Here is a 12,853-nt window from a genome sequence, read left to right on the forward strand (position 1 = left end):
TACTAGAGAAATTCACTGCTGAGTTCCTTCCAATAGCTACCCTAGATGTTTCATTTAACCTGTTGGAGCCTCAGGTTCCTAACCTGTAACATGGACATCATAATGGCACCAGTCTTTCAGGGTTGTGAGGATGTAAAGCAACGATGTCAAACTCAAATAGAAAAGAAGGCTACTAAGGCAAAACTACAGATTAATATTTTCTATGTCTTATTGTATTTTATTTATTTTATTAAATATTTTCCCATTACATTTTAATCTGATTTGGGCCACGCTTGGGAGGATCGTGGGCCATGTGCAGTCCATGGACTGTGTGTTTGATATCTCTGATGTAGAGTATATCATTTTGTCAACCTTAAAATGATAAGTAAATTATCAAAGCTGTTGCTAGTATTGTCTCAATTTTCTCTTTTTAACTGAGGCTCAGATAGCAACAGTTCTGGGGCAAGATGCTATCCTGCCTTTATTCCTTTATTTTCAATATTTAGTGGCCATTGATTGGCACAGTGCCTGGCAGACAACAGAAGTTTCATAAATGTTTGCTGACTTGACTATCATACATGAAAATAAAATAATACTTTTTTGTAGCTAAGCAAAAATGTTAAGGTACAAGCTTATCTCACTGAGAGCACCCTCAGGACAATTCCAGGGGAAGATGAGATGATGCACATCTCATCTTGCACCGATCTGATTTTGGTCTCCTCAACCAGGTCTCCATTATCATTCTCTGTTCATCGTTTCTTATAGCACAACCGTATTCCATTACATTCATATACCACACCTTGTTCAGCCATCCCTCAGTTGGTGGGCTTTGCCTTGATTTTCAGTTTTTGGACACAAGAAAAGAGCTGCTATAAATATTTTTGTACATGTGGGACCGTTTCCCATTTCTATGATCTCTTTGGGATAGAGTCCCAGTAGTGATCCATTATCATTCTCTTCCTCCCTATCAAGCTCTCTCAGTTTATTTCAGTTAAGTATTCAATTAAATACTTCCATTGGCTTTTCAGAGACTCATTGATTATTTGGGGTAGACCTGCAATTGTTTCATATTTGTTCTCCCTTCTTCCAGGTTGGTCAGGACATTGAATCAAGGAATTCAGAGGTAGAAAGGACTTTCAAAATCACCTCCTCCTTATGTATGATTTTAATGTCCTCTTATCTTACAGATGAGAAAGTTGAGATCCAGAAAAGCGAAATCCAAAAGGACAATTGATTGCAAGAGTGAAAAGGCCAGTATGCTTCTGTCCCTGTGCAGTATACCACAACTGCACTAAGAGAGAAAGATTGCCACAGTTCCAGGCTTTCAGTTGGCAAAACTCATCATCATACCTTAACCTTGAGAATGAATAGCTGTTGTGAGCCAGTGAAGCAGAAGACTGGAAAGAGAGAAGGGTGTCACTCATACTGATGGAATGAGTTAAAGATAATGGAATTGTGCACAAAATCCCCTGAGCAATGAGAGTTCAGGAGAGTTTCCCCAAAATATTTTTAAGTTTTCAGTTAAACAGTTTCAGTAACAGCTTGCTTAATTCTGAATAAATAAGTAAGCTGATCATCACTTCTACAAACCTTAACTCCAAAGGAATTTATATCAGCATGCAGCCTAATTGTACATTTCCACTGAGCAAAATAATGTGATAGCAAATAGCTAATAACCTCAAAAAAAGTATTTCTTCCATCATCCCTTAATCCTCTCACCTCTTCCCACATACACAGAAGGCATGTGAAAACTTGCCCAGGAGTGTTTTCACTCAGGATTCATTTTTGCAATATGTCTTCTGTCCCTGTGGACTTAACCATTCCCACATGCCTTCCTGTTTAAGCTCTCCCATATCTAAATACAGAGCAATGGGGGAAGATGGAGAAATTAAAAGAATACTTTTTAAGAACTGAATGTATTGATATGCATGCCATATGAATGTATGTCTTCTAAACAGAACTTTTTAAAAGTGCCCTTTTCCAGGACTTTATATAGTATTACCCATACCCAAGACTTTCCATTTTTAAAAAAATGCTCATAGTTTATAATTTATTCAAATGAAATTCAGAATCTATTACAATTTTTGTAACAAGGCACAAATCTTAAATGTGTAAGAAAAATGATATTGACAGTAATTTATTAATAAAATTATTCCTATGAAAATGATAGAGAAATCTGATTATGATTTTTTTTTAACTTCCACAGGAAAAAAAATTGTTTAACATTAAATTTGTATATTTTACATTCATATGCACATGGAAACAACTCATCAACCCACTGACAGTGTTGTTTACCAATTGTACTCATGCTGAAATTGGGCGCACTCCAACTCAAATTTGATGTTGCTTGCAATGCTGTATTAAATAACAACTATGCCACATACAGTCAATTAAGAATCTGCTGAGTTAGTATTTCTTTCATTGCCATTGATTTGAACTTTGTTTTCATTTTTTTTTAACTGAGTGCATCTATGAGGGAATTTTATTTGGTTATATCTACTAATATTATGTGTGTGGTTATGTACGTATATATATATACATATGTAATACATATTTTTTTGCTTCATTCCTCACAATTCATGGTCTCATGTGCCTGTAAAAAAAAAGCCCATAATTTGGACAATTTTGCTCTAAAGTAACTAGCCTCCCTTTCTACACATTCCTCAAAATATTGATAGTTAATAATAATAATAATAGACAGCATTTATGCAGGGCTTTACGGTTTGCCAAGTGCACTTCAAATATTATCTCATTTTATCCTCACAACAGTTCTGGGAGGTAGGTACAATTATTATGACCATTTTATAGATGTGGAAAGTGAGACAAACTGAGGCTAAGTGACTTGCCCAAGGTCACACATCTAGTAGATTTCCGAGGCCAAATTTGAGCTCAGGTCTTCCTGACTCCCTGTCTAGCCCTCTGTCCATTGCACCATGGAGCTGTCTAGCTATATTTAATATTTAAATACCCCACAGTGGATCTCTGATCTCATTGATATGAGTACTACCTCCAATGAAACAGATCACAAATCATCCATGCCTTCCCATCTCATCCATGTCCTAAAATTTTGCCTCAAGGGGTCTACCTATAATGGAAGCCTTCCTGGCTTCCTCCCAATATCAAAGGAGCATGTGAGCACTTCGTCAGTTATTCTTATCTCTCATCACATGACCAGACAATCTTTCTTTTTCACCCATGACATCTTAAATGACATGACTACTTTATAATTCCTTGTTTGTAATGTGATGTCACTTACTCATGCCTACCATGTACCTTTCCATTGACCAATGGGTTATCCTCTATTTCAGTGCTTCAGATGCTATTGTACTCTATGACTCACAGCTAGCAACACCAATAGTAAAAAGGGGGGCTTTTGTTTCAGTGAAAAGTTTGGAGTCATTAAAAAGAACTCTGCCATTTCACAAAGACAATCCAAACCACTGTCCTCCTTCTATTTAGTTCTGGATCTAACTGATCATTCATTGTCAATATCTATCCAAAAAAATATGTATTGATGAACAAGGTTCATTTAGCTTCAATTTTTTGTTTGTTTGTTTTCTGGTTTGTTTTTTAGGGAGGATGTCAAGATTATTACCATGAATTTCATCTAGCGGTTTGCCCATTGTTTGGCCAATTGATCAATGAAAATGTATTTATTAAAACCTACTATTTGCCAGGCAGAGGGCAAGTTTTTAGAGATATAACTACCAATGAATTAAATAATCTTTACTCAAAATGAGTTTACATCCTAATGGGGAAGATTGACATTAAATACGTGAATATATGCAGAATAAATAGAAAGTAGTTAAATACAAGAGATCTTGAGAGGTAGGGAAAAATCAGTTGAGGAGAAGGCTTCATATAGAAGGTGATCCTTGGGTTGCATCTTGAATGAAGAATGGGATTCCATGAAGCAAAAGTAAGGAGAAAGTGAATTCCAGTCATGGAATATGACCAGAGCAAAAGAACAGAGATGGTGGGGAGGAGGAATGTTATGTGAGGGGAAGAAATAGAAGTTTGTTTAACTAGAGTGCACAGTGCAGGAAGGAAAGTAATGTCCAATCAGGTCATTCTTGCTAGATTGAGAGAATGTTGTGAAGGACTTTAAAAACTAAAAAGTTTATATTTTATTCTTGAAGCAATAGGGAACCACTGGACTATATTGAGTACAGGAGTGACATGGTCAGATCTTCATCTAAGGAAAGTTACTTTAGCACCCATTAGGATAGATTGAAATGATGAGAGACTTAAGGCAGTGAGATCAAATAGGTGATTGTCACAATAAACTAAGGGAGAGGCAATGAGGATCTGAATTAAGGGCAGAAGTTATTTGGGTAGAGAGTAATCAGATGCAAAAGATAGATATTGAAGAGGCAAGATATGACAACTGACTGGATATGTGGGGTAAGGGAGAGTGAAGAGAGAATCATGCCAAGGTTACAAACCTGGAAGACTGTAAGAATAGGGGTGCCTTAAAGACAAATAGAGAAGGAAAAAGAATGGGTTTGGGAGGAAAGAAGCTGACTTCTGTTTTGAACATATTGAGTCTGAGATGTCTTTGGGACATTCAGTTTTAAATGACCAATTGATAATTGTTGGTGCGAGACTGTAGCTCAGGGGAAAATCTGGAACTGGATGTATAGATCTGAGTCATTGGCACAGGTATGATAATCAAATCTATGGGAGATAAAGTCACCAAGAAAATGAACATAGCTAAGAAAAGTAAGGTAACTAAGAAGGACCTAACACTTAGAACATCAACAGCTAAGTTAATATTTATAGGTCATCTAAAAATGCTAATTCTTAGTACATTCTCCTCCTTTTCCCCCAATTCTGTCACTACTGCTGAAGAAATTAAAGATAGTCACACAGGACTGAGGAGTATTTTTCTTGTATTTTAATTTGTTTCATGAATTGTCATGGCCAAAGAATCACTAGTTAATTGGTCACACTGTTGATCATAAGCCTTTCCATTCCTAACTTGGCTGGTCCCTAGTACTCCCAGTATGGTCTATCCTGCTTGACTTTGAGTTATTGACAAAGCCTAGGGAAAAAAATGAGAGCTCTCCACCACATGATTAGGCATCAGAGTAAGATTTTTGTGGAGGTGATAAGCCTACTATCCTGAAATATTTATTTGCAAAGCTTTCCTCCTTCCTGAGGAAAGACTATTAAATCCCCCATCTTCCAACAGAAATAAGCAAATAAAGTCTGCTTTCCCAATGAACATTATTTTATCTCATATCATGTTTAATTTAGGTGAAATTAGTATTTAATAAGAAGAGAAAAAATCCTATTATGACAGATGTTCAAATAAGATGCCAAGGGTCTGTCTAATTTGTTTTGTATGAAGAAATAGTAGTAACTTCCTACCTTTTCATTTTCTCTTGCAGTAGACTTATGAAAATCTAGAAAAGGGCCCTACTTTATAGAAAAGATTTACATTTTTTTCCATAAACTGTTCTCCTTAGGATAATCCCCAATCAAGGATAATTCATGTGAAGATAGATGACTAAGAACCTATCTCCAAGGAATTTACAACCTAGTTGGGGAAAAAGACATTAACATATAGCCATCCACCATAAAAATCAGGCATCCTGCCAGATTCTTTGCCATTGCCTCCCTTATGATATAAGATTTCCTCCTTCCTAAAAACATTAATCCACTCAGTTTGAGAACTCTGTATTGGAACTGAAATGTCCTGATCTGGTGGGTGAGTACATCACACTTAACTTATTTTAACTGACCCCAGACTCTGCTTCACATTCAGCATTGTGTTAACATCTGATAGACAAACAAATGCCTCAGGAGGTGATGGGTTCCTTCTCCTTAGAGGTATTGAGGCAGAGGATAGATGATCATTCATCAGTTATGTTATAGTGGGGATTTATTTTAGGTATGGGTTAAGAGGCAGTGTGATATGGTGGATAAAAAGCTGGTCTGAGTCAGGAAGACAGGTTCAAGTCCTGTCTCTGACACTTTTTGGTCATGTGTGATTCTGGGCAAATCACTTAATTTCTCAGTGCTCTTGGCAACTCTTGATGAGTAAAAGTTGAAGAAAAAGTGGGGACCTGCTTTGGAAGGGAGCATTTCCTCATCTAGAAAGTCATTTTCAATAAAACCATAGGTCTAGTCCTCATCCTCACCCCATGAGTTGGACAAATGACTATTATAGTCTCTTCCAACTCTTAAAATATGCCATTCTGTGATTCTCTGTTCCTATCTAGGCATCCATGGAAACTACAGTCTAGTCAGGCCTCTCTCCAGCCAGCCTGCCTATCATGCCCACCAAACTAGATCTCCAGAGACTTTTCCCTCCCTCTATGAGGAATTAACCAACTCATTTCTGGCACTCTGCCCCAGAACTGAGTTTTTGCAATTAGTGGGTAAATAAACACAAACATGTAACCTACCACATCTGTCAACTGACCTGCATTCCCCCTACATGTGTTCCACCCTCTACTAGAATGTAAGGATCTTAAGGGCAAGAATTGTCTCAGTTTCATATTTGTATCACCATCAGAGTGTCTGGTGCATAGTAAGTGCTTAATACGTTTTTCATTCATTCATTCATCATTCATAAATGAAAGCCACTAAAGGAAATTGGGACACAGAGTCCTTTTCCCTCCATATTCAGAGGAGCACATGCCCATTCTGTGCCAGGAAGGGAAGAATTAGACAGATTATAACTTACAGTTTCTGTCAGAAGTGAAAAACAGCCATGCGGCAAATTGGCACTATTCTAATTTTCAATTTGCATATTTGAGGAATTACAACTTTGGAATGAATCCCTTTGATTTAGCTCCCCAAGCACCTTTCATTGCCAAGTATGGTACCCTGAGGAATTAACACTATACTTCCCTTCTCCCTGTAAGTAGCACATTAAGTGCATCATTAGTCCCTTTCTCTCATCACAGGTGGGAGCCTGTGGAAAGAGCCACTACTTCAGCACTGTTCTTCCTCCCATATGGCAGAAAGAACAAGTAGCTTGTGTTCAGAAGAAAGCTGTCCAGAACCTAACTAAAATGAACCCAGTTCAACTCAACCAGCCTTTATCAAGGGCCTTGCATGAGCCAGGGGCCTGTGTTGGGTTCTAGAGATATAAAGACAAAAAATGAAAAACGGCCTCTAGCCTAGAGGAGTCTCCATGCTATTTGAGGAGGGGGCATATAAAACTGATCATCAAATAAAGGTAATTTGAGGAGTAAAAAGCACTGAAGACCAAGCATATCACAAAAGACTCCCTGAAGGAAAGAGATGCCACCTGACCTGAGCTTGGAAGCTTAGTATTCAAAAATCTGGAGGTGAAAAGGGAGGATTTTCAATGCATGCAGAATATTTTCAAATATTTTCTTGCAAAGGCAAGATTTAGGAGATGGAATGCTGAGCTCTGGGAACCATGAGTAGGTACCAATTTGCCTGGAGTTCAGAGTAAGTGAAATGAGAATAGAAAGATAGGCCAGAGTGAAGGGTTTTAAATGCTAGACTGAGAAATTTGTATTAGATCCTAGGAGCAACAGGGAGACATTTATGATCCTTCATCAAGGGAATGCAGTGGTGGTTAGACCTGTGCTTTAGGAAGGTTATTTTGGCAGGTACATAAAGAATCTGAGTTCATCTCACACTGGCCCAGTGACTGAATCAATATTAATAAAAAATGGTCACCATAAATGTTCTTTCATTCTCTCTTTCATCTAATTCTTAGCTCTGTGTGATAGGGGATGAGACCAAAAAAAATCCCTTTCTACAAAAATTATATGCCAGTCAACAAGTAGTAAGAATTTATTAAGTGCTTAGTATATGGGGTGGGGGGGATTCAAGGAGGTCTACCATCTGTGGTGTGAGAACTTGCCCAGTCCTTTTCAGAGACATTCATTCACCTTTGGGGTCCTCTCAACTCAACTTTCATCTATGGCTTCAAGAAGCTGTAGCATGCCTAGTGACCATACTTTCATAAAACCATCTCAGTAGATGGGCTAAACCAGGATGAGGGCGACCAACAGGCCTCAAACCTATCAATGAGATAGGGAGACGTCTACCCCAAGAATGTGAAGACTTCCCCCTGGCAGAATGGGCAGGATGAGAAAAATTTGATAGCCAAGAGGGCAGCTGAAGTAGGCACTATGGAACACTTAGAATTTTGTCAGACAGTGAAGACACCAAAGTCATCGACTGCATCCTGAGCCAAAGCTGGTCAACCTGAAACTTTTGTCTTGCCACTGGACTTCAATGACTGTGGAAAAGAAGGTGATGACTTTGTGTAATTCTGCCTCACTTAAATCCAATTCACACACAAATAAAGATATCACACCATGATGTCATTGGTCCTCTTTGAAAACAAAGAATGAACAACAACTATGTGCCAAGCATACTTCCTAAGTAACAGCTAACTGGAAGTCTCTCTTTCCTTGTGATTGGAGAGTGGTGGGGAGAATTCCTCTCAGATCCTCCACTAAAGGAGAGGGCCCAGGGCAACTATCTCTTCTTTTCCCTAACTACAGGTCCTATGCTATATTGACCGTACCACCTAGCTGCCTAATTTTCATGGAGTATGGCCTATCCAAACATCAGAAGTGGTCAGTGTCCTCTGTTTTGCGGGTTGTTCAGGGTAATATTTCCTCCAAGAAGAAAATACTGGAAGGGAGTTTTCAATAACTCAAACCCTAAGGACCTGAAGAGAAAGGAATTAAACAAGGAGAGAAAATAAAATGCTACCTGCTGAGTCATTATAGCAAGGCTACTAAATATACTAAAGTAATTAGTATGCATTTCAAGTAAGAGTAAGGAAAGTCATACTTCTTTAACTTCATGTATTTTTAATTTTCCTTCCTATATAGTAAGCAAGATGTTATCAAGCACAACAGTGCACTTCTCTCACCTCCTCCCTTTATTTCATGAGAATTCAATTTGAGGATCAATTTTGATGTAGATCAGTCCAGTATAGTGAATAATGCAGTAAACCTGAAGTCAAGAAGCTCTGAATTTGAACCTTTGCACAGATGCTCATTATCTGCATCTTGGTGAGTCATTTGACCTCTATAAGCCTCAGTTCTCTCACCTGTAAAATGGGAATAATCATAGTACTCATCTCACAGAGCTATTGTAAAGATCATAGGAGATTACATATGTATTGCCCTGCCTTGGTACTCACAAGGATGCTGGAGAAGGATACCTGGTTTATTTTTATGCAAAGTATTTCAGCATTTTCCATTTTCTTTGACTGTGGGAAATTGCCCTAACCTGTGGATAGGTGTTAAGGAGCTAATGACTCATGGACATCACAGTTTAACCCCTAGATTAAGCATTGTGAAAAACCTTAGCCACCCAAAAGATAAAGAACTTGTCAGATCTAGCAGTAGGCGAAATGGTGGGAAAAAGGAGGGAACCACTCAGATAAGAACTCTCCCATCATAAGAAGAAGAGTTGGGTACTGGAAGAGTGAAAGCTCGAGATGGGTAGCAGAAGTAGCCAAATGTGAATTTAGCATATGTTAGTGTTCACGGAAGATGTAGATGCAGATACTTTGTTCCAAATCGTTGGTGACATTGAAGGAAGAAGAGAGAAATTCGTAAAAGAAACTAAGGGCTCTGGACAGCAGGAAGATGGACATAGCAGCTGAAAGTTGGTGACATCCACCAGTCAAGATGCTAGCAGGATATGTGAACCTTATTTCATTGAACAAACCTTTGCCTCAGTTGTGTGCGAATGACAGGCTGCAAGAACAGCTCTCTGAAGATGGACTGCAAGAAGTGATGTAAGGCAAGAAGTAAGACGCTGATGCTAAAAGGTTAAAGTGTCAGCCCCCAAAAGACACCCTATTGTTGAAACAATAGCAGAAGTCAGAAGTATTCAGTGGAATTTGGGAGTTTTTTTCCCCATCCCTAACATACAGAGCTAAGGAGTTAATGAAAGAGAGAATGTAAGGGCATCCACAGTGACATCTGCTTTATCAGTACTGTAATGAATAGTTCATGGTTCTACTCATGGTAACAGTGCATATGATGACTCTATGGCCATGAAAGCTTTACATGCTGACTTTGAACAAGATCAAGAAATGCCCCTAGATTTGGTAAGAAACAGATTTCACTGACCCCAGATGGCTACAGATATCACTAAAATGTGTGAGGTTTATGCTGTCTGTGTGCAAAGAAAAATATTACCAATTTAAGCTACACATTTGGAAAATACAAGTACCAAGAAATCTCAGGAACTCATTTCCATTCACTTTCAATCACTGGAAAAAGACAATAAAACAGTAGCTGTGTTTTGGTGATGACTGTTTATTTCATAAGATATACATAGGCATAACCATCGTGGAACCAGAAAGTTTCTAGGATACTTAAAATGTATGTGGGTAAAATATTCTCAATGTACAAATTTCCTGCCCAGATCCATTTGAACTGAGGTAAAGATTTTGAAAGCATTCTGGTAAGATGTTAGTTTTGACTAGCATCAAGAAGTCTAAAAGTGCACCTTACAATCTCAAAGACACCTCTAGGTTAAATGTTTCAACCCTGAAAAGCATGTTGGGGGACACTGAAACTAGAACAAAAGTATCAGTGGAGTCAACGTGTGACATTCCTAATATGCATGTACAACTCCATCAGGAATGGCGCCATAGACCTCACACTGAACCACACCTATTGACATGTACACTGGAATCTGTGAGGTTAGAGACACCACAGACACTCTCAACCAATAAATATTTTGACTGAGAGAGACTACCTAGCTATGACTTTACTTCAGGGGAGCTCTTTAGTATGATGCCAAAAATTCATTATCAATGTAAACCTAGTTCAGCAACACTGCTAACCAGCTTGAATGTGCTACAAGTTCAAGTTAAGAAACTCATGACTAGAGTTCTGATGGAGGACTATAGCACTTCTGGGTGAGTGTCATACATGTACTGCAGATATATTTGTCTGTTAGTCATGTATAATTTTCCGGTTTATTTCTTTGTGTTACGTGCTAAGTACTATTTGTGCATGACTTGCATGTTTTATTATTCTGTAAGCCTACTGATGTTGCTAATATTTTGTTTCTCTTTTATGCACATTTGCTTGTGTCCTATGGATCTGCATGGACTACTGGGCTATGTGCATGCAATATGCCCTGCTTTTAATTTAGATCTAAATTAAACTAGAGACTGAAGCAATCTGCCAAATGATGCTTTATTCTGTGCTATGTCTATTGAATGAATTGTTGGATTTAAGATGATTATCTGGTCTGCTGAATTAATCATCCTTATTCTGTTAAGGGCTGGTGCTTATTTTGATACTATGATGCATAATTGCAGATGTCAAATGTACTGTAATGATTTTTCAAGGAACTATGGAATTTATGACCCTGAAAAGGAATATAACAATGTGTTGACATTTCCAGAAAGATCAGCACACTAGAGATGGGTGTGTGATGGTTTTCAAGCAGAAGCATCCCAGCACTTTACCCTTTCTTGACATCCACCTTCTCCACCAATACCACCCCTTCCTTCATCTCCCCCAGGATTTGTGCTAAACTAAGGGCTAGCAGAAGGAGATAAATGTTACTGATGTACCTACCTTCCCAGAAGAAACTATGAACAGATGAAGTCATCCAAGGGGAAGAAAACATGCTAGCACCAATGTGCCAAAACAAGAAAGGAACAAGAGTTATTGGGATAGGAGATGCTACCACAAAAAGCAGCAGAGTTAGACACAAAAGCAGATACTTCAGAAGGAAGTGCCATCAACCATAATGCTAGCTTGGCAGATAATGTACAAGATGTTTTTGTATGAATGCTGTTCCACTGAAACCATTCCATGGACGGCAGACCAGCAAGAGGTAATTCTTTCATATGTAACCTGCCATTTAAACTTTAAATATCATAATATATTGTAATGAAATAGTGTGAAAGGCAACATAATGTAATGGATAGCCAGTCTGAGAAGCAGGAGATCTGGGTTCAAGTTTTGCCTCTCATACCCGCTGGTTGTGTGACCCTAAATAAGTTATGTAACCTCTCAATGGCCCTGGGAAACTCTCTAAGACTATAATCTACAGAGTGAATTCTGATTTGCATTCGTAGAAGGAGATTCTTCATCAGGAGTTCCCAAACTAATGAAATAACAAATTGGGTCTCAGCTTCCCCATCAGTATTTTGAAAGAAGCATTCTGCCATATTTACCTTTTTTGACTGGTCCATAAAATGAAGTAACTTATTGAGAAAGAGAATTGCGTTCCTTATTTTTCAGACACATATTCTTTACCAGTAGTAGAAATCATATAGGAAGTATAGGGATGTTACCAGAATAATATTTACTGATTTTTATATAGTGTATTTGGGTTTGCAAACTGCTTTACATACATCTCATATGAACCTCACAAGAACCTTGTGAGGCAGGCATAATAATTATAATTAGTAACATTCACATAGCACTCATTGTGTGTCAGGAATAATGCCAAGCACTTTACAAATATTATCTCCTTTGAACCTCACAACAGCTCTTGCAGATAGGTGTTATTATCCCCATTTTACAGATGAGGAAACTGAGGCAAACAGAGAGTAAGTGACCCAGCATCACACAGCAAAATGTCTGAGGCCAGTTTTGAACTCACTACAAGCCCCATCATCTACCATTTGCAAAAGACAAAGCAAACAAAGCCTCAGAGAAGATGGATAACTGGTCCATGGTCACATAGCTATTAAGGAAAAAATTGAACAAATGTCTGCCCTCTGACTCCATGTCTGACACTCTGGACATTTAATCCACCATCTGAGGCATTTCCTTACTTCCTTTTCTCCAGAGGAAATAGTCTTTGCCCTCTAATGTCCTCTCAAGCTGTTGAAGAAAAGGATAGTTTCCTACCTGTTTCAAGACAAACTCTCACCCAGCCA

This window comes from Notamacropus eugenii, chromosome 2 (genome assembly GCF_028372415.1).
Source record: "Notamacropus eugenii isolate mMacEug1 chromosome 2, mMacEug1.pri_v2, whole genome shotgun sequence".
NCBI lineage: Eukaryota > Metazoa > Chordata > Mammalia > Diprotodontia > Macropodidae > Notamacropus > Notamacropus eugenii.